Consider the following 17,486-nt stretch of genomic DNA (forward strand, 5'->3'; position numbering starts at 1 on the left):
TCCTGGATATTCCTCAACTCTCGTTTTTCAAGGAACTTATCATTTATAGATCCCTCAGTGGACAGAGTGTCAAGTAAAATGAGACAAAATTGAAATGGAAGTTGTGGAAATGTCATTGTGAGATTGCATAAGAACTCAAATTGCTCTCACAAGCTAACGAATACCTAAACCCTTTTGATAAAACCACTTTAGTTGTTATGATGTGACCATATATGAAAGCCATCTGTGATTTATCTGTTCTTACTATGCAACAAGCTTGGCAATGACAAGTTAAAAATAAAATGTATGTACATTTTAGAATGGAGAATGCGGGCATCGATCCCGCTACCTCTCGCATGCTAAGCGAGCGCTCTACCATTTGAGCTATTTCCCTGTGGGCTCCCTCAGAATAACATTTCAAAAGTAATGTTAATGCCTACCACACTTTATTTGACGTCAAATTGCCCATTACATGAGTGTTCAGTTCACTCCTAACTGATGCCTTACCTCCACTTAGGGGATGTTTTACAGTTCAGGTTGGCCTGTTTAGTACTTGAATAGGAGTAATATCGCTGTATGTTAATCTAGACTAATGCCCTACTTATTCTTGAAGTTACATTTCCCACCAATGGGAAACCAAAGATATACAATTTTTGGGAGTTATTGCATGTCTAATGCAAGATTAATTGCCATATTATGAGATCCAATGCAATAATCCCGCAAAAATTACTTGTTTTCGCCCAACGTGGGGCTCGAACCCACGACCCTGAGATTAAGAGTTTCATGCTCTACCGACTGAGCTAGCCGGGCTCCCTCTTTAAAGTAGTATGCAAACTGATCGTTTTTCATTAAGAAAACCAGTTCCTGGATATTCCTCAACTCTCGTTTTTCAAGGAACTTATCATTTATAGATCCCTCAGTGGACAGAGTGTCAAGTAAAATGAGACAAAATTGAAATGGAAGTTGTGGAAATGTCATTGTGAGATTGCATAAGAACTCAAATTGCTCTCACAAGCTAACGAATACCTAAACCCTTTTGATAAAACCACTTTAGTTGTTATGATGTGACCATATATGAAAGCCATCTGTGATTTATCTGTTCTTACTATGCAACAAGCTTGGCAATGACAAGTTAAAAATAAAATGTATGTAAATTTTAGAATGGAGAATGCGGGCATCGATCCTGCTACCTCTCGCATGCTAAGCGAGCGCTCTACCATTTGAGCTAATTCCCCTGTGTGCTCCCTCAGAATAACATTTCAAAAGTAATGGTAATGCCTACCACACTTTATTTGATGTCAAATTGCCCATTACATGAGTGTTCAGTTCACTCCTAACTGATGCCTTACCTCCACTTAGGGGATGTTTTACAGTTCAGGTTGGCCTGTTTAGTACTTGAATAGGAGTAATATCGCTGTATGTTAATCTAGACTAATGCCCTACCTAATCTTGAAGTTACATTTCCCACCAATGGGAAACCAAAGATATACAATTTTTGGGAGTTATTGCATGTCTAATGCAAGATTAATTGCCATATTATGAGATCCAATGCAATAATCCTGCAAAAATTACTCGTTTTCACCCAACGTGGGGCTCGAACCCACGACCCTGAGATTAAGAGTCTCATGCTCTACCGACTGAGCTAGCCGGGCTCCCTCTTTAAAGTAGAATGAAAACTGATCGTTTTTCATTAAGAAAACCAGTTCCTGGATATTCCTCAACTCTTGTTTTTCAAGGAACTTATCATTTATAGATCCCTCAGTGGACAGAGTGTCAAGTAAAATGAGACAAAATTGAAATGGAAGTTGTGGAAATGTCATTGTGAGATTGCATAAGAACTCAAATTGCTCTCACAAGCTAACGAATACCTAAACCCTTTTGATAAAACCACTTTAGTTGTTATGATGTGACAATATATGAAAGCCATCTGTGATTTATCTGTTCTTACTATGCAACAAGCTTGGCAATGACAAGTTAAAAATAAAATGTATGTACATTTTAGAATGGAGAATGCGGGCATCGATCCCGCTACCTCTCGCATGCTAAGCGAGCGCTCTACCATTTGAGCTAATTCCCCTGTGTGCTCCCTCAGAATAACATTTCAAAAGTAATGTTAATGCCTACCACACTTTATTTGACGTCAAATTGCCCATTACATGAGTGTTCAGTTCACTCCTAACTGATGCCTTACCTCCACTTGGGGGATGTTTTACAGTTCAGGTTGGCCTGTTTAGTACTTGAATAGGAGTAATATCGCTGTATGTTAATCTAGACTAATGCCCTACCTAATCTTGAAGTTACATTTCCCACCAATGGGAAACCAAAGATATACAATTTTGGGGAGTTATTGCATGTCTAATGCAAGATTATTGCCATATTATGAGATCTAATGCAATAATCCTGCAAAAATTACTTGTTTTCGCCCAACGTGGGGCTCGAACCCACGACCCTGAGATTAAGAGTTTCATGCTCTACCGACTGAGCTAGCCGGGCTCCCTCTTTAAAGTAGTATGCAAACTGATTGTTTTTCATTAAGAAAACCAGTTCCTGGATATTCCTCAACTCTCGTTTTTCAAGGAACTTATCATTTATAGATCCCTCAGTGGACAGAGTGTCAAGTAAAATGAGACAAAATTGAAATGGAAGTTGTGGAAATGTCATTGTGAGATTGCATAAGAACTCAAATTGCTCTCACAAGCTAACGAATACCTAAACCCTTTTGATAAAACCCCTTTAGTTGTTATGATGTGACCATATATGAAAGCCATCTGTGATTTATCTGTTCTGACTATGCAACAAGCTTGGCAGTGACAAGTTAAAAATAAAATGTATGTACATTTTAGAATGGAGAATGCGGGCATCGATCCCGCTACCTCTCGCATGCTAAGCGAGCGCTCTACCATTTGAGCTAATTCCCCTGTGTGCTCCCTCAGAATAACATTTCAAAAGTAATGTTAATGCCTACCACACTTTATTTGACGTCAAATTGCCCATTACATGAGTGTTCAGTTCACTCCTAACTGATGCCTTACCTCCACTTAGGGGATGTTTTACAGTTCAGGTTGGCCTGTTTAGTACTTGAATAGGAGTAATATCGCTGTATGTTAATCTAGACTAATGCCCTACCTAATCTTGAAGTTACATTTCCCACCAATGGGAAACCAAAGATATACAATTTTTGGGAGTTATTGCATGTCTAATGCAAGATTAATTGCCATATTATGAGATCCAATGCAATAATCCTGCAAAAATTACTCGTTTTCACCCAACGTGGGGCTCGAACCCACGACCCTGAGATTAAGAGTCTCATGCTCTACCGACTGAGCTAGCCGGGCTCCCTCTTTAAAGTAGAATGAAAACTGATCGTTTTTCATTAAGAAAACCAGTTCCTGGATATTCCTCAACTCTTGTTTTTCAAGGAACTTATCATTTATAGATCCCTCAGTGGACAGAGTGTCAAGTAAAATGAGACAAAATTGAAATGGAAGTTGTGGAAATGTCATTGTGAGATTGCATAAGAACTCAAATTGCTCTCACAAGCTAACGAATACCTAAACCCTTTTGATAAAACCACTTTAGTTGTTATGATGTGACCATATATGAAAGCCATCTGTGATTTATCTGTTCTTACTATGCAACAAGCTTGGCAATGACAAGTTAAAAATAAAATGTATGTACATTTTAGAATGGAGAATGCGGGCATCGATCCCGCTACCTCTCGCATGCTAAGCGAGCACTCTACCATTTGAGCTAATTCCCCTGTGTGCTCCCTCAGAATAACATTTCAAAAGTAATGTTAATGCCTACCACACTTTATTTGACGTCAAATTGCCCATTACATGAGTGTTCAGTTCACTCCTAACTGATGCCTTACCTCCACTTAGGGGATGTTTTACAGTTCAGGTTGGCCTGTTTAGTACTTGAATAGGAGTAATATCGCTGTATGTTAATCTAGACTAATGCCCTACCTAATCTTGAAGTTACATTTCCCACCAATGGGAAACCAAAGATATACAATTTTTGGGAGTTATTGCATGTCTAATGCAAGATTAATTGCCATATTATGAGATCCAATGCAATAATCCTGCAAAAATTACTCGTTTTCACCCAACGTGGGGCTCGAACCCACGACCCTGAGATTAAGAGTCTCATGCTCTACCGACTGAGCTAGCCGGGCTCCCTCTTTAAAGTAGAATGAAAACTGATCGTTTTTCATTAAGAAAACCAGTTCCTGGATATTCCTCAACTCTTGTTTTTCAAGGAACTTATCATTTATAGATCCCTCAGTGGACAGAGTGTCAAGTAAAATGAGACAAAATTGAAATGGAAGTTGTGGAAATGTCATTGTGAGATTGCATAAGAACTCAAATTGCTCTCACAAGCTAACGAATACCTAAACCCTTTTGATAAAACCACTTTAGTTGTTATGATGTGACAATATATGAAAGCCATCTGTGATTTATCTGTTCTTACTATGCAACAAGCTTGGCAATGACAAGTTAAAAATAAAATGTATGTACATTTTAGAATGGAGAATGCGGGCATCGATCCCGCTACCTCTCGCATGCTAAGCGAGCGCTCTACCATTTGAGCTAATTCCCCTGTGTGCTCCCTCAGAATAACATTTCAAAAGTAATGTTAATGCCTACCACACTTTATTTGACGTCAAATTGCCCATTACATGAGTGTTCAGTTCACTCCTAACTGATGCCTTACCTCCACTTGGGGGATGTTTTACAGTTCAGGTTGGCCTGTTTAGTACTTGAATAGGAGTAATATCGCTGTATGTTAATCTAGACTAATGCCCTACCTAATCTTGAAGTTACATTTCCCACCAATGGGAAACCAAAGATATACAATTTTTGGGAGTTATTGCATGTCTAATGCAAGATTAATTGCCATATTAGGAGAGCCAATGAAATAATCCTGCAAAAATTACTCGTTTTTGCCCAACGTGGGGCTCGAACCCACGCCCCTGAGATTAAGAGTCTCATGCTCTACAGACTGAGCTAGCCGGGCTCTCTCTTTACAGTAGTATGCAAACTGATCGTTTTTCATTAAGAAAACCAGTTCCTGGATATTCCTCAACTCTCGTTTTTCAAGGAACTTATCATTTATAGATCCCTCAGTGGACAGTGTCAAGTTAAATGAGACAAAATTGAAATGGAAGTTGTGGAAATGTCATTGTGAGATTGCATAAGAACTCAAATTGCTCTCACAAGCTAACGAATACCTAAACCCTTTTGATAAAACCACTTTAGTTGTTATGATGTGACCATATATGAAAGCCATCTGTGATTTATCTGTTCTTACTATGCAACAAGCTTGGCAATGACAAGTTAAAAATAAAATGTATGTACATTTTAGAATGGAGAATGCGGGCATCGATCCCGCTACCTCTCGCATGCTAAGCGAGCGCTCTACCATTTGAGCTAAATCCCCTGTGGGCTCCCTCAGAATAACATTTCAAAAGTAATGTTAATGCCTACCACACTTTATTTGACGTCAAATTGCCCATTACATGAGTGTTCAGTTCACTCCTAACTGATGCCTTACCTCCACTTAGGGGATGTTTTACAGTTCAGGTTGGCCTGTTTAGTACTTGAATAGGAGTAATATCGCTGTAAATTAATCTAGACTAATGCCCTACTTATTCTTGAAGTTACATTTCCCACCAATGGGAAACCAAAGATATACAATTTTTGGGAGTTATTGCATGTCTAATGCAAGATTAATTGCCATATTATGAGATCTAATGCAATAATCCTGCAAAAATTACTTGTTTTTGCCCAACGTGGGGTTCGAACCCACGACCCTGAGATTAAGAGTTTTATGCTCTACCGACTGAGCTAGCCGGGCTCCCTCTTTAAAGTAGTATGCAAACTGATCGTTTTTCATTAAGAAAACCAGTTCCTGGATATTCCTCAACTCTCGTTTTTCAAGGAACTTATCATTTATAGATCCCTCAGTGGACAGAGTGTCAAGTAAAATGAGACAAAATTGAAATGGAAGTTGTGGAAATGTCATTGTGAGATTGCATAAGAACTCAAATTGCTCTCACAAGCTAACGAATACCTAAACCCTTTTGATAAAACCCCTTTAGTTGTTATGATGTGACCATATATGAAAGCCATCTGTGATTTATCTGTTCTTACTATGCAACAAGCTTGGCAGTGACAAGTTAAAAATAAAATGTATGTACATTTTAGAATGGAGAATGCGGGCATCGATCACGCTACCTCTCGCATGCTAAGCGAGCGCTCTACCATTTGAGCTAATTCCCCTGTGTGCTCCATCAGAATAACATTTCAAAAGTAATGTTAATGCCTACCACACTTTATTTGACGTCAAATTGCCCATTACATGAGTGTTCAGTTCACTCCTAACTGATGCCTTACCTCCACTTAGGGGATGTTTTACAGTTCAGGTTGGCCTGTTTAGTACTTGAATAGGAGTAATATCGCTGTATGTTAATCTAGACTAATGCCCTACCTAATCTTGAAGTTACATTTCCCACCAATGGGAAACCAAAGATATACAATTTTTGGGAGTTATTGCATGTCTAATGCAAGATTAATTGCCATATTATGAGAGCCAATGAAATAATCCTGCAAAAATTACTTGTTTTCGCCCAACGTGGGGTTCGAACCCACGACCCTGAGATTTAGAGTTTCATGCTCTACCGACTGAGCTAGCCGGGCTCCCTCTTTAAAGTAGTATGCAAACTGATCGTTTTTCATTAAGAAAACCAGTTCCTGGATATTCCTCAACTCTCGTTTTTCAAGGAACTTATCATTTATAGATCCCTCAGTGGACAGAGTGTCAAGTAAAATGAGACAAAATTGAAATGGAAGTTGTGGAAATGTCATTGTGAGATTGCATAAGAACTCAAATTGCTCTCACAAGCTAACGAATACCTAAACCCTTTTGATAAAACCCCTTTAGTTGTTATGATGTGACCATATATGAAAGCCATCTGTGATTTATCTGTTCTTACTATGCAACAAGCTTGGCAGTGACAAGTTAAAAATAAAATGTATGTACATTTTAGAATGGAGAATGCGGGCATCGATCCCGCTACCTCTCGCATGCTAAGCGAGCGCTCTACCATTTGAGCTAATTCCCCTGTGTGCTACCTCAGAATAACATTTCAAAAGTAATGTTAATGCCTACCACACTTTATTTGACGTCAAATTGCCCATTACATGAGTGTTCAGTTCACTCCTAACTGATGCCTTACCTCCACTTAGGGGATGTTTTACAGTTCAGGTTGGCCTGTTTAGTACTTGAATAGGAGTAATATCGCTGTATGTTAATCTAGACTAATGCCCTACCTAATCTTGAAGTTACATTTCCCACCAATGGGAAACCAAAGATATACAATTTTTGGGAGTTATTGCATGTCTAATGCAAGATTAATTGCCATATTATGAGATCCAATGCAATAATCCTGCAAAAATTACTTGTTTTAGCCCAACGTGGGGCTCAAACCCACGACCCTGAGATTAAGAGTTTCATGCTCTACCGACTGAGCTAGCGGGATCCCTCTTTAAAGTAGTATGCAAACTGATCGTTTTTCATTAAGAAAACCAGTTCCTGGATATTCCTCAACTCTCGTTTTTCAAGGAACTTATCATTTATAGATCCCTCAGTGGACAGAGTGTCAAGTAAAATGAGACAAAATTGAAATGGAAGTTGTGGAAATGTCATTGTGAGATTGCATAAGAACTCAAATTGCTCTCACAAGCTAACGAATACCTAAACCCTTTTGATAAAACCCCTTTAGTTGTTATGATGTGACCATATATGAAAGCCATCTGTGATTTATCTGTTCTTACTATGCAACAAGCTTGGCAGTGACAAGTTAAAAATAAAATGTATGTACATTTTAGAATGGAGAATGCGGGCATCGATCCCGCTACCTCTCGCATGCTAAGCGAGCGCTCTACCATTTGAGCTAATTCCCCTGTGTGCTCCATCAGAATAACATTTCAAAAGTAATGTTAATGCCTACCACACTTTATTTGACGTCAAATTGCCCATTACATGAGTGTTCAGTTCACTCCTAACTGATGCCTTACCTCCACTTAGGGGATGTTTTACAGTTCAGGTTGGCCTGTTTAGTACTTGAATAGGAGTAATATCGCTGTATGTTAATCTAGACTAATGCCCTACCTAATCTTGAAGTTACATTTCCCACCAATGGGAAACCAAAGATATACAATTTTTGGGAGTTATTGCATGTCTAATGCAAGATTAATTGCCATATTATGAGATCCAATGCAATAATCCGGCAAAAATTACTTGTTTTCGCCCAACGTGGGGCTCGAACCCACGACCCTGAGATTAAGAGTTTCATGCTCTACCGACTGAGCTAGCCGGGCTCCCTCTTTAAAGTAGTATGCAAACTGATCGTTTTTCATTAAGAAAACCAGTTCCTGGATATTCCTCAACTCTCGTTTTTCAAGGAACTTATCATTTATAGATCCCTCAGTGGACAGAGTGTCAAGTAAAATGAGACAAAATTGAAATGGAAGTTGTGGAAATGTCATTGTGAGATTGCATAAGAACTCAAATTGCTCTCACAAGCTAACGAATACCTAAACCCTTTTGATAAAACCCCTTTAGTTGTTATGATGTGACCATATATGAAAGCCATCTGTGATTTATCTGTTCTTACTATGCAACAAGCTTGGCAGTGACAAGTTAAAAATAAAATGTATGTACATTTTAGAATGGAGAATGCGGGCATCGATCCCGCTACCTCTCGCATGCTAAGCGAGCGCTCTACCATTTGAGCTAATTCCCCTGTGTGCTACCTCAGAATAACATTTCAAAAGTAATGTTAATGCCTACCACACTTTATTTGACGTCAAATTGCCCATTACATGAGTGTTCAGTTCACTCCTAACTGATGCCTTACCTCCACTTAGGGGATGTTTTACAGTTCAGGTTGGCCTGTTTAGTACTTGAATAGGAGTAATATCGCTGTATGTTAATCTAGACTAATGCCCTACCTAATCTTGAAGTTACATTTCCCACCAATGGGAAACCAAAGATATACAATTTTTGGGAGTTATTGCATGTCTAATGCAAGATTAATTGCCATATTATGAGATCCAATGCAATAATCCTGCAAAAATTACTTGTTTTCGCCCAACGTGGGGCTCGAACCCACGCCCCTGAGATTAAGAGTCTCATGCTCTACAGACTGAGCTAGCCGGGCTCTCTCTTTACAGTAGTATGCAAACTGATCGTTTTTCATTAAGAAAACCAGTTCCTGGATATTCCTCAACTCTCGTTTTTCAAGGAACTTATCATTTATAGATCCCTCAGTGGACAGAGTGTCAAGTAAAATGAGACAAAATTGAAATGGAAGTTGTGGAAATGTCATTGTGAGATTGCATAAGAACTCAAATTGCTCTCACAAGCTAACGAATACCTAAACCCTTTTGATAAAACCCCTTTAGTTGTTATGATGTGACCATATATGAAAGCCATCTGTGATTTATCTGTTCTTACTATGCAACAAGCTTGGCAGTGACAAGTTAAAAATAAAATGTATGTACATTTTAGAATGGAGAATGCGGGCATCGATCCCGCTACCTCTCGCATGCTAAGCGAGCGCTCTACCATTTGAGCTAATTCCCCTGTGTGCTCCATCAGAATAACATTTCAAAAGTAATGTTAATGCCTACCACACTTTATTTGACGTCAAATTGCCCATTACATGAGTGTTCAGTTCACTCCTAACTGATGCCTTACCTCCACTTAGGGGATGTTTTACAGTTCAGGTTGGCCTGTTTAGTACTTGAATAGGAGTAATATCGCTGTATGTTAATCTAGACTAATGCCCTACCTAATCTTGAAGTTACATTTCCCACCAATGGGAAACCAAAGATATACAATTTTTGGGAGTTATTGCATGTCTAATGCAAGATTAATTGCCATATTATGAGATCCAATGCAATAATCCGGCAAAAATTACTTGTTTTCGCCCAACGTGGGGCTCGAACCCACGACCCTGAGATTAAGAGTTTCATGCTCTACCGACTGAGCTAGCCGGGCTCCCTCTTTAAAGTAGTATGCAAACTGATCGTTTTTCATTAAGAAAACCAGTTCCTGGATATTCCTCAACTCTCGTTTTTCAAGGAACTTATCATTTATAGATCCCTCAGTGGACAGAGTGTCAAGTAAAATGAGACAAAATTGAAATGGAAGTTGTGGAAATGTCATTGTGAGATTGCATAAGAACTCAAATTGCTCTCACAAGCTAACGAATACCTAAACCCTTTTGATAAAACCCCTTTAGTTGTTATGATGTGACCATATATGAAAGCCATCTGTGATTTATCTGTTCTTACTATGCAACAAGCTTGGCAGTGACAAGTTAAAAATAAAATGTATGTACATTTTAGAATGGAGAATGCGGGCATCGATCCCGCTACCTCTCGCATGCTAAGCGAGCGCTCTACCATTTGAGCTAATTCCCCTGTGTGCTACCTCAGAATAACATTTCAAAAGTAATGTTAATGCCTACCACACTTTATTTGACGTCAAATTGCCCATTACATGAGTGTTCAGTTCACTCCTAACTGATGCCTTACCTCCACTTAGGGGATGTTTTACAGTTCAGGTTGGCCTGTTTAGTACTTGAATAGGAGTAATATCGCTGTATGTTAATCTAGACTAATGCCCTACCTAATCTTGAAGTTACATTTCCCACCAATGGGAAACCAAAGATATACAATTTTTGGGAGTTATTGCATGTCTAATGCAAGATTAATTGCCATATTATGAGATCCAATGCAATAATCCTGCAAAAATTAATTGTTTTCGCCCAACGTGGGGCTCGAACCCACGCCCCTGAGATTAAGAGTCTCATGCTCTACAGACTGAGCTAGCCGGGCTCTCTCTTTACAGTAGTATGCAAACTGATCGTTTTTCATTAAGAAAACCAGTTCCTGGATATTCCTCAACTCTCGTTTTTCAAGGAACTTATCATTTATAGATCCCTCAGTGGACAGAGTGTCAAGTAAAATGAGACAAAATTGAAATGGAAGTTGTGGAAATGTCATTGTGAGATTGCATAAGAACTCAAATTGCTCTCACAAGCTAACGAATACCTAAACCCTTTTGATAAAACCCCTTTAGTTGTTATGATGTGAGCATATATGAAAGCCATCTGTGATTTATCTGTTCTTACTATGCAACAAGCTTGGCAATGACAAGTTAAAAATAAAATGTATGTACATTTTAGAATGGAGAATGCGGGCATCGATCCCGCTACCTCTCGCATGCTAAGCGAGCGCTCTACCATTTGAGCTAATTCCCCTGTGTGCTCCCTCAGAATAACATTTCAAAAGTAATGTTAATGCCTACCACACTTTATTTGACGTAAAATTGCCCATTACATGAGTGTTCAGTTCACTCCTAACTGATGCCTTACCTCCACTTAGGGGATGTTTTACAGTTCAGGTTGGCCTGTTTAGTACTTGAATAGGAGTAATATCGCTGTATGTTAATCTAGACTAATGCCCTACCTAATCTTGAAGTTACATTTCCCACCAATGGGAAACCAAAGATATACAATTTTTGGGAGTTATTGCATGTCTAATGCAAGATTAATTGCCATATTATGAGAGCCAATGAAATAATCCTGCAAAAATTACTCGTTTTTGCCCAACGTGGGGCTCGAACCCACACCCCTGAGATTAAGAGTCTCATGCTCTACAGACTGAGCTAGCCGGGCTCTCTCTTTACAGTAGTATGCAAACTGATCATTTTTCATTAAGAAAACCAGTTCCTGGATATTCCTCAACTCTCGTTTTTCAAGGAACTTATCATTTATAGATCTCTCAGTGGACAGAGTGTCAAGTAAAATGAGACAAAATTGAAATGGAAGTTGTGGAAATGTCATTGTGAGATTGCATAAGAACTCAAATTGCTCTCACAAGCTAACGAATACCTAAACCCTTTTGATAAAACCACTTTAGTTGTTATGATGTGACCATATATGAAAGCCATCTGTGATATATCTGTTCTTACTATGCAACAAGCTTGGCAATGACAAGTTAAAAATAAAATGTATGTACATTTTAGAATGGAGAATGCGGGCATCTATCCCGCTACCTCTCGCATGCTAAGCGAGCGCTCTACCATTTGAGCTAATTCCCCTGTGTGCTCCCTCAGAATAACATTTCAAAAGTAATGGTAATGCCTACCACACTTTATTTGATGTCAAATTGCCCATTACATGAGTGTTCAGTTCACTCCTAACTGATGCCTTACCTCCACTTAGGGGATGTTTTACAGTTCAGGTTGGCCTGTTAAGTACTTGAATAGGAGTAATATCGCTGTATGTTAATCTAGACTAATGCCCTACCTAATCTTGAAGTTACATTTCCCACCAATGGGAAACCAAAGATATACAATTTTTGGGAGTTATTGCATGTCTAATGCAAGATTAATTGCCATATTATGAGATCCAATGAAATAATCCTGCAAAAATCACTCGTTTTTGCCCAACGTGGGGCTCGAACCCAAGCCCCTGAGATTAAGAGTCTCATGCTCTACAGACTGAGCTAGCCGGGCTCTCTCTTTACAGTATTATGCAAACTGATCATTTTTCATTAAGAAAACCAGTTCCTGGATATTCCTCAACTCTCGTTTTTCAAGGAACTTATCATTTATAGATCCCTCAGTGGACAGAGTGTCAAGTAAAATGAGACAAAATTGAAATGGAAGTTGTGGAAATGTCATTGTGAGATTGCATAAGAACTCAAATTGCTCTCACAAGCTAACGAATACCTAAACCCTTTTGATAAAACCACTTTAGTTGTTATGATGTGACCATATATGAAAGCCATCTGTGATTTATCTGTTCTTACTATGCAACAAGCTTGGCAATGACAAGTTAAAAATAAAATGTATGTACATTTTAGAATGGAGAATGCGGGCATCGATCCCGCTACCTCTCGCATGCTAAGCGAGCGCTCTACCATTTGAGCTATTTCCCTGTGGGCTCCCTCAGAATAACATTTCAAAAGTAATGTTAATGCCTACCACACTTTATTTGACGTCAAATTGCCCATTACATGAGTGTTCAGTTCACTCCTAACTGATGCCTTACCTCCACTTAGGGGATGTTTTACAGTTCAGGTTGGCCTGTTTAGTACTTGAATAGGAGTAATATCGCTGTATGTTAATCTAGACTAATGCCCTACTTATTCTTGAAGTTACATTTCCCACCAATGGGAAACCAAAGATATACAATTTTTGGGAGTTATTGCATGTCTAATGCAAGATTAATTGCCATATTATGAGATCCAATGCAATAATCCCGCAAAAATTACTTGTTTTCGCCCAACGTGGGGCTCGAACCCACGACCCTGAGATTAAGAGTTTCATGCTCTACCGACTGAGCTAGCCGGGCTCCCTCTTTAAAGTAGTATGCAAACTGATCGTTTTTCATTAAGAAAACCAGTTCCTGGATATTCCTCAACTCTCGTTTTTCAAGGAACTTATCATTTATAGATCCCTCAGTGGACAGAGTGTCAAGTAAAATGAGACAAAATTGAAATGGAAGTTGTGGAAATGTCATTGTGAGATTGCATAAGAACTCAAATTGCTCTCACAAGCTAACGAATACCTAAACCCTTTTGATAAAACCACTTTAGTTGTTATGATGTGACCATATATGAAAGCCATCTGTGATTTATCTGTTCTTACTATGCAACAAGCTTGGCAATGACAAGTTAAAAATAAAATGTATGTAAATTTTAGAATGGAGAATGCGGGCATCGATCCTGCTACCTCTCGCATGCTAAGCGAGCGCTCTACCATTTGAGCTAATTCCCCTGTGTGCTCCCTCAGAATAACATTTCAAAAGTAATGGTAATGCCTACCACACTTTATTTGATGTCAAATTGCCCATTACATGAGTGTTCAGTTCACTCCTAACTGATGCCTTACCTCCACTTAGGGGATGTTTTACAGTTCAGGTTGGCCTGTTAAGTACTTGAATAGGAGTAATATCGCTGTATGTTAATCTAGACTAATGCCCTACCTAATCTTGAAGTTACATTTCCCACCAATGGGAAACCAAAGATATACAATTTTAGGGAGTTATTGCATGTCTAATGCAAGATTAATTGCCATATTATGAGATCCAATGAAATAATCCTGCAAAAATTACTCGTTTTTGCCCAACGTGGGGCTCGAACCCACGCCCCTGAGATTAAGAGTCTCATGTTCTACAGACTGAGCTAGCCGGGGTCTCTCTTTACAGTATTATGCAAACTGATCATTTTTCATTAAGAAAACCAGTTCCTGGATATCCCTCAACTCTCGTTTTTCAAGGAACTTATCATTTATAGATCCCTCAGTGGACAGAGTGTCAAGTAAAATGAGACAAAATTGAAATGGAAGTTGTGGAAATGTCATTGTGAGATTGCATAAGAACTCAAATTGCTCTCACAAGCTAACGAATACCTAAACCCTTTTGATAAAACCACTTTAGTTGTTATGATGTGACCATATATGAAAGCCATCTGTGATTTATCTGTTCTTACTATGCAACAAGCTTGGCAATGACAAGTTAAAAATAAAATGTATGTACATTTTAGAATGGAGAACGCAGGCATCGATCCCGCTACCTCTCGCATGCTAAGCGAGCGCTCTACCATTTGAGCTAATTCCCCTGTGGGCTCCCTCAGAATAACATTTCAAAAGTAATGTTAATGCCTACCACACTTTATTTGACGTCAAATTGCCCATTACATGAGTGTTCAGTTCACTCCTAACTGATGCCTTACCTCCACTTAGGGGATGTTTTACAGTTCAGGTTGGCCTGTTTAGTACTTGAATAGGAGTAATATCGCTGTATGTTAATCTAGACTAATGCCCTACTTATTCTTGAAGTTACATTTCCCACCAATGGGAAACCAAAGATATACAATTTTTGGGAGTTATTGCATGTCTAATGCAAGATTAATTGCCATATTATGAGATCCAATGCAATAATCCTGCAAAAATTACTTGTTTTTGCCCAACGTGGGGCTCGAACCCACAACCCTGAGATTAAGAGTCTCATGCTCTACCGACTGAGCTAGCCGGGCTCCCTCTTTAAAGTAGTATGCAAACTGATCGTTTTTCATTAAGAAAACCAGTTCCTGGATATTCCTCAACTCTCGTTTTTCAAGGAACTTATCATTTATAGATCCCTCAGTGGACAGAGTGTCAAGTAAAATGAGACAAAATTGAAATGGAAGTTGTGGAAATGTCATTGTGAGATTGCATAAGAACTCAAATTGCTCTCACAAGCTAACGAATACCTAAACCCTTTTGATAAAACCACTTTAGTTGTTATGATGTGACCATATATGAAAGCCATCTGTGATTTATCTGTTCTTACTATGCAACAAGCTTGGCAATGACAAGTTAAAAATAAAATGTATGTACATTTTAGAATGGAGAATGCGGGCATCGATCCCGCTACCTCTCGCATGCTAAGCGAGCGCTCTACCATTTGAGCTAATTCCCCTGTGTGCTCCCTCAGAATAACATTTCAAAAGTAATGTTAATGCCTACCACACTTTATTTGACGTCAAATTGCCCATTACATGAGTGTTCAGTTCACTCCTAACTGATGCCTTACCTCCACTTAGGGGATGTTTTACAGTTCAGGTTGGCCTGTTTAGTACTTGAATAGGAGTAATATCGCTGTATGTTAATCTAGACTAATGCCCTACTTAATCTTGAAGTTACATTTCCCACCAATGGGAAACCAAAGATATACAATTTTTGGGAGTTATTGCATGTCTAATGCAAGATTAATTGCCATATTATGAGATCCAATGCAATAATCCTGAAAAAATTACTCGTTTTTGCCCAACGTGGGGCTCGAACATCCGACCCTGAGATTAAGAATCTCATGCTCTACCGACTGAGCTAGCCGGGCTCCCTCTTTAAAATATTATGCAAACTGATCATTTTTCATTAAGAAAACCAGTTCCTGGATATTCCTCAACTCTTGTTTTTCAAGGAACTTATCATTTATAGATCCCTCAGTGGACAGAGTGTCAAGTAAAATGAGACAAAATTGAAATGGAAGTTGTGGAAATGTCATTGTGAGATTGCATAAGAACTCAAATTGCTCTCACAAGCTAACGAATACCTAAACCCTTTTGATAAAACCACTTTAGTTGTTATGATGTGACCATATATGAAAGCCATCTGTGATTTATCTGTTCTTACTATGCAACAAGCTTGGCAATGACAAGTTAAAAATAAAATGCATGTAAATTTTAGAATGGAGAATGCGGGCATCGATCCCGCTACCTCTCGCATGCTAAGCGAGCGCTCTACCATTTGAGCTAATTCCCCTGTGTGCTCCCTCAGAATAACATTTCAAAAGTAATGGTAATGCCTACCACACTTTATTTGATGTCAAATTGCCCATTACATGAGTGTTCAGTTCACTCCTAACTGATGCCTTACCTCCACTTAGGGGATGTTTTACAGTTCAGGTTGGCCTGTTTAGTACTTGAATAGGAGTAATATCGCTGTATGTTAATCTAGACTAATGCCCTACCTAATCTTGAAGTTACATTTCCCACCAATGGGAAACCAAAGATATACAATTTTTGGGAGTTATTGCATGTCTAATGCAAGATTAATTGCCATATTATGAGAGCCAATGAAATAATCCTGCAAAAATTACTCGTTTTTGCCCAACGTGGGGCTCAAACTCACGCCCTTGAGATTAAAAGTCTCATGCTCTACAGACTGAGCTAGCCGGGCTCTCTCTTTACAGTAGTATGCAAACTGATCGTTTTTCATTAAGAAAACCAGTTCCTGGATATTCCTCAACTCTCGTTTTTCAAGGAACTTATCATTTATAGATCCCTCAGTGGACAGTGTCAAGTTAAATGAGACAAAATTGAAATGGAAGTTGTGGAAATGTCATTGTGAGATTGCATAAGAACTCAAATTGCTCTCACAAGCTAACGAATACCTAAACCCTTTTGATAAAACCACTTTAGTTGTTATGATGTGACCATATATGAAAGCCATCTGTGATTTATCTGTTCTTACTATGCAACAAGCTTGGCAATGACAAGTTAAAAATAAAATGTATGTACATTTTAGAATGGAGAATGCGGGCATCGATCCCGCTACCTCTCGCATGCTAAGCGAGCGCTCTACCATTTGAGCTAATTCCCCTGTGGGCTCCCTCAGAATAACATTTCAAAAGTAATGTTAATGCCTACCACACTTTATTTGACGTCAAATTGCCCATTACATGAGTGTTCAGTTCACTCCTAACTGATGCCTTACCTCCACTTAGGGGATGTTTTACAGTTCAGGTTGGCCTGTTTAGTACTTGAATAGGAGTAATATCGCTGTAAATTAATCTAGACTAATGCCCTACTTATTCTTGAAGTTACATTTCCCACCAATGGGAAACCAAAGATATACAATTTTTGGGAGTTATTGCATGTCTA

At 38.8% G+C, this 17,486-nt stretch overlaps 26 non-coding genes across 26 annotated transcripts; all 26 read right to left on the reverse strand.

Annotated features, from left to right (window-relative positions):
• Nucleotides 1-716: 716 nt before the first annotated feature.
• On the reverse strand, nucleotides 717-789 carry TRNAK-CUU (transfer RNA lysine (anticodon CUU)). Its single transcript has one exon. It is a non-coding gene; the product is annotated as a tRNA-Lys (tRNA).
• Nucleotides 790-1,558: 769 nt separating this feature from the next.
• On the reverse strand, nucleotides 1,559-1,631 carry TRNAK-CUU (transfer RNA lysine (anticodon CUU)). Its single transcript has one exon. It is a non-coding gene; the product is annotated as a tRNA-Lys (tRNA).
• A 352-nt stretch (nucleotides 1,632-1,983) lies between these two features.
• On the reverse strand, nucleotides 1,984-2,056 carry TRNAA-AGC (transfer RNA alanine (anticodon AGC)). The gene has a single exon. It is a non-coding gene; the product is annotated as a tRNA-Ala (tRNA).
• Nucleotides 2,057-2,399: 343 nt separating this feature from the next.
• On the reverse strand, nucleotides 2,400-2,472 carry TRNAK-CUU (transfer RNA lysine (anticodon CUU)). The gene has a single exon. It is a non-coding gene; the product is annotated as a tRNA-Lys (tRNA).
• A 352-nt stretch (nucleotides 2,473-2,824) lies between these two features.
• TRNAA-AGC (transfer RNA alanine (anticodon AGC)) lies at nucleotides 2,825-2,897 on the reverse strand. The gene has a single exon. It is a non-coding gene; the product is annotated as a tRNA-Ala (tRNA).
• A 344-nt stretch (nucleotides 2,898-3,241) lies between these two features.
• On the reverse strand, nucleotides 3,242-3,314 carry TRNAK-CUU (transfer RNA lysine (anticodon CUU)). Its single transcript has one exon. It is a non-coding gene; the product is annotated as a tRNA-Lys (tRNA).
• Nucleotides 3,315-3,666: 352 nt separating this feature from the next.
• On the reverse strand, nucleotides 3,667-3,739 carry TRNAA-AGC (transfer RNA alanine (anticodon AGC)). The gene has a single exon. It is a non-coding gene; the product is annotated as a tRNA-Ala (tRNA).
• Nucleotides 3,740-4,083: 344 nt separating this feature from the next.
• Nucleotides 4,084-4,156, reverse strand: TRNAK-CUU (transfer RNA lysine (anticodon CUU)). The gene has a single exon. It is a non-coding gene; the product is annotated as a tRNA-Lys (tRNA).
• Nucleotides 4,157-4,508: 352 nt separating this feature from the next.
• TRNAA-AGC (transfer RNA alanine (anticodon AGC)) lies at nucleotides 4,509-4,581 on the reverse strand. The gene has a single exon. It is a non-coding gene; the product is annotated as a tRNA-Ala (tRNA).
• A 344-nt stretch (nucleotides 4,582-4,925) lies between these two features.
• On the reverse strand, nucleotides 4,926-4,998 carry TRNAK-CUU (transfer RNA lysine (anticodon CUU)). Its single transcript has one exon. It is a non-coding gene; the product is annotated as a tRNA-Lys (tRNA).
• A 350-nt stretch (nucleotides 4,999-5,348) lies between these two features.
• TRNAA-AGC (transfer RNA alanine (anticodon AGC)) lies at nucleotides 5,349-5,421 on the reverse strand. Its single transcript has one exon. It is a non-coding gene; the product is annotated as a tRNA-Ala (tRNA).
• A 1,611-nt stretch (nucleotides 5,422-7,032) lies between these two features.
• TRNAA-AGC (transfer RNA alanine (anticodon AGC)) lies at nucleotides 7,033-7,105 on the reverse strand. The gene has a single exon. It is a non-coding gene; the product is annotated as a tRNA-Ala (tRNA).
• Nucleotides 7,106-7,873: 768 nt separating this feature from the next.
• TRNAA-AGC (transfer RNA alanine (anticodon AGC)) lies at nucleotides 7,874-7,946 on the reverse strand. Its single transcript has one exon. It is a non-coding gene; the product is annotated as a tRNA-Ala (tRNA).
• Nucleotides 7,947-8,290: 344 nt separating this feature from the next.
• TRNAK-CUU (transfer RNA lysine (anticodon CUU)) lies at nucleotides 8,291-8,363 on the reverse strand. Its single transcript has one exon. It is a non-coding gene; the product is annotated as a tRNA-Lys (tRNA).
• A 352-nt stretch (nucleotides 8,364-8,715) lies between these two features.
• On the reverse strand, nucleotides 8,716-8,788 carry TRNAA-AGC (transfer RNA alanine (anticodon AGC)). Its single transcript has one exon. It is a non-coding gene; the product is annotated as a tRNA-Ala (tRNA).
• A 344-nt stretch (nucleotides 8,789-9,132) lies between these two features.
• TRNAK-CUU (transfer RNA lysine (anticodon CUU)) lies at nucleotides 9,133-9,205 on the reverse strand. The gene has a single exon. It is a non-coding gene; the product is annotated as a tRNA-Lys (tRNA).
• Nucleotides 9,206-9,557: 352 nt separating this feature from the next.
• Nucleotides 9,558-9,630, reverse strand: TRNAA-AGC (transfer RNA alanine (anticodon AGC)). The gene has a single exon. It is a non-coding gene; the product is annotated as a tRNA-Ala (tRNA).
• A 344-nt stretch (nucleotides 9,631-9,974) lies between these two features.
• On the reverse strand, nucleotides 9,975-10,047 carry TRNAK-CUU (transfer RNA lysine (anticodon CUU)). Its single transcript has one exon. It is a non-coding gene; the product is annotated as a tRNA-Lys (tRNA).
• Nucleotides 10,048-10,399: 352 nt separating this feature from the next.
• On the reverse strand, nucleotides 10,400-10,472 carry TRNAA-AGC (transfer RNA alanine (anticodon AGC)). The gene has a single exon. It is a non-coding gene; the product is annotated as a tRNA-Ala (tRNA).
• A 344-nt stretch (nucleotides 10,473-10,816) lies between these two features.
• Nucleotides 10,817-10,889, reverse strand: TRNAK-CUU (transfer RNA lysine (anticodon CUU)). The gene has a single exon. It is a non-coding gene; the product is annotated as a tRNA-Lys (tRNA).
• Nucleotides 10,890-11,241: 352 nt separating this feature from the next.
• TRNAA-AGC (transfer RNA alanine (anticodon AGC)) lies at nucleotides 11,242-11,314 on the reverse strand. Its single transcript has one exon. It is a non-coding gene; the product is annotated as a tRNA-Ala (tRNA).
• Nucleotides 11,315-13,341: 2,027 nt separating this feature from the next.
• Nucleotides 13,342-13,414, reverse strand: TRNAK-CUU (transfer RNA lysine (anticodon CUU)). Its single transcript has one exon. It is a non-coding gene; the product is annotated as a tRNA-Lys (tRNA).
• A 1,611-nt stretch (nucleotides 13,415-15,025) lies between these two features.
• TRNAK-CUU (transfer RNA lysine (anticodon CUU)) lies at nucleotides 15,026-15,098 on the reverse strand. Its single transcript has one exon. It is a non-coding gene; the product is annotated as a tRNA-Lys (tRNA).
• A 352-nt stretch (nucleotides 15,099-15,450) lies between these two features.
• On the reverse strand, nucleotides 15,451-15,523 carry TRNAA-AGC (transfer RNA alanine (anticodon AGC)). The gene has a single exon. It is a non-coding gene; the product is annotated as a tRNA-Ala (tRNA).
• Nucleotides 15,524-16,292: 769 nt separating this feature from the next.
• TRNAA-AGC (transfer RNA alanine (anticodon AGC)) lies at nucleotides 16,293-16,365 on the reverse strand. Its single transcript has one exon. It is a non-coding gene; the product is annotated as a tRNA-Ala (tRNA).
• Nucleotides 16,366-17,132: 767 nt separating this feature from the next.
• Nucleotides 17,133-17,205, reverse strand: TRNAA-AGC (transfer RNA alanine (anticodon AGC)). Its single transcript has one exon. It is a non-coding gene; the product is annotated as a tRNA-Ala (tRNA).
• Between the last annotated feature and the right edge of the window lie 281 nt (nucleotides 17,206-17,486).

The sequence above is a fragment of the Lissotriton helveticus genome, chromosome 1_2 (assembly GCF_964261635.1).
Source record: "Lissotriton helveticus chromosome 1_2, aLisHel1.1, whole genome shotgun sequence".
NCBI classification, from domain to species: Eukaryota; Metazoa; Chordata; class Amphibia; order Caudata; family Salamandridae; genus Lissotriton; species Lissotriton helveticus.